Here is a 2,995-nt window from a genome sequence, read left to right on the forward strand (position 1 = left end):
GCTTTACACAGTTGATGTATGTATGGATTGTGATGAGTTGTATGAGCCCCTAATAAAATGATTTTTTAAAAATTAAGCACTTGTGTATATCCAAAGACTTTCTTAAAAGTGTGAAATGAGAGCCCACAGACTGAGAAAGATTTAGTAATGACATAACAGACAAAGGATTAATTACAAAATCTACAGTTTTACAAGCTTGCAATAAGAAAAAAAACGAGCAGAGTACTGGTAGCAATAGAGGAGTTTGGCAGAGTGGCAGGATACAAGAACAACAAACAGAAGTCCAATGGACTGTTATACACATCGGATAAGACCACAGAAGAGGAGATCAAAATGGTGGTACCCTTCACAATAGCCAAGCACAAACTGAAATATCTAGGGATATACCTGACTAAAAGAACAAAAGATCTATACAGGGAAAACTACAGAACATTATTACAAGAAACCAAGAGCGACCTCAACAAATGGAAGAATATACCATGCTCATGGATTGGAAGACTCAATATAGTCAAGATGTCAGTTCTGCCAAGGGCACTATATAAGTTTAATGCAATCCTGATGCAATTACCCTCATCTTTCTTCAAAGAAATGGAAAAACTGATTACCAATTTCATATGGAGAGGGAAGAAGCCCAGAATTATCAGAGAACTCCTCAAGAAGAAGGACAGAGTGGGATGGCTTGTTTTACCTGCACATACTATAAAGCCACAGTTGTCTAACCAGCATGGTATTGGTACAATGACAGATACTCAGACCAATGGAAAAGAAATGAAAACCCAGAAATAAAAGCATCAGCATACAGACAACTCATCTTTGATAAGGGCCCCAAAAATATCAAATGGGGAGCAGATGCCCTCTTTAATAAGTGGTGCTGGAAAAAATGGATATTTACCTCCAGAAAAATGAAGCAAGACCCTTATCTCACTCCATGCACAAGAATAAACTCAAGGTGGATCACAGACCTTGAAGTTAACCCCCAAACTATTAGGGCCATCAATGAGGGAATTGGGACCAACTTGAGAACTTTGGCACAGGGAATACACAGGCTATCAGAAATAGGAAAAGACACAAACACAGAGGACACACAAATTGGCAAATGGGATATACTGAAGATAAAACACCTGTGTACATCAAAAGAATTCACCAAGAGAGTAATAAGGGAGTCCATAGACTGGGAAAACATCTTTAGCAATGACACATCAGACAAATGCCTTATTACTAAAATCTACGATACCCTGCTACCTTCCAAAAAGAAAAAAAACAAATTGCCCACTTGAAAGGTGGGCAAAGGACTTGAACAGAAGTTTCACAGAGGCAGAAATCCGAATGGCCAACAAACATATGAGAAAATGTTCCCGATCTTTACCCATAAGAGAAATGCAAATTAAAACAACAATGAGGTACCACCTAACACCATCAAAGGTAGCACAATTCAAAAATCAGAAAGCAACAAGTGTTGGAGGGGCTGTGGGGAGACAGGAACTCTTATCCACTGCTGGTAGACTTGTAAGTATGTACAACCATTATGGAAATCGATCTGGTGATATCTAAAACAGATGGAAATTGAGTTACCATACGATCCAGCAATCCCCGTATGGGCATTTACCCAGAAGAGGCAAGAAACAAACCAAGGCCAGACATCTGTGCTCTAATGTTCATTGCGGCACAGTTCACAATTGCAAGGAATTGGAAGCAACCCAAATTTCCATCAACTGACGATTGGATTAAAAAATGGTGGCATATACATACAATGCAGTACTACGCATCACTAAAAACCAGTGATGGATTTACGAAGCACATTGCTGCATGAGAAGAACTGGAGGAAATCATGCTAAGCGAAGTAAGTCAGACACAAAAGGACAAGTACAACATGAGTCCGCTGAGGTAAGCTATAAAAAAAAATGCAAAAGGGGCACAGGGAAAAAGTTAGTGTATACAAACATTCTTTGGATGAGGACCGGGTAGTAGGGCAGGGACCAGATCAAATGCAGGGATGCACACGGTAGACAATTGGGGAGGAAGTGGGGAAAAGGAAAAAAATTGATGATAATAAGGAAGAAATGGGTAGCAGGGCCATGAGGCACTAACCCACCCAAGGGGAAGGTATTGTTTATATCTCCACAGGTCAAGAGGGACCAGACTTCAACCCAGTGCTCCAAGATGTGAATGCAACATGCCAGAGTGGAGTAGGGAACCATTGGAGATGTCTGAGGGACTGGGCCCAATCCCAACTACTATGTGGACACGTGCCCTTCCCCTCAGAAGAATTTATTTCAAAGGATGGCGTTGAATCTGCACCTCCAGGAGAGGGACCTATCTGATTGGATCACATGGGAGCAGATGAAGGGGGAGGAGGAGAGAGTTGAGCACATCCTGGCCCACCAGGCCTTGAAGATGATGTTTCTGATTAGAGCAGCCAGGCCACAGAGAAGACCACATAACTGGCCCCACGATGAGACATGATGTCCCTCACTGACCCATAGACCTACAGGGGACAACACTGGAGACACAGTGTGGGAATTGTGCCCGATCTGATCCTGCCATACCAAGGCAAAACACAAAGGGGGTGCAATAGAATAGCAAGGGAACGGAGCCGTGAGGTGGAGTAGGGAACCTGTGGAACTAAGTGGACGTCTACCTCTCCCCCCAGAAGAATTTATTTCAAAGGACGGCATTAAATCTGCAGTTCTGGGAGAAGGACATATCTGATCAGAGCACATGGAAGCAGATGAAGGAGCAGGAGGAGATAGTTGAGCACATCCTAGCCCACCAGGCCTTGAAGACATTGATCCCAATTAGAGCAGCCAGCCCACAGAGAGGACCACATGGCCAGCCTCACCTTGAGACATGACGCTCCTCACTGACCCATGGCCCTGCAGGGGACAGCACCGGAGACACAGTGTGGGAATTGAGCCCTATCTGATCCCGCCACACCTAGGCAAACCACTGGTGGGGTGTGTGTGTGTGTGTGTGTGTGTGTGTGTGTGTGTGTGTG

This window comes from Echinops telfairi, unplaced genomic scaffold, assembly GCF_000313985.2.
Source record: "Echinops telfairi isolate 266 unplaced genomic scaffold, ASM31398v2 ScPeMD7_7401;HRSCAF=8416, whole genome shotgun sequence".
NCBI lineage: Eukaryota > Metazoa > Chordata > Mammalia > Afrosoricida > Tenrecidae > Echinops > Echinops telfairi.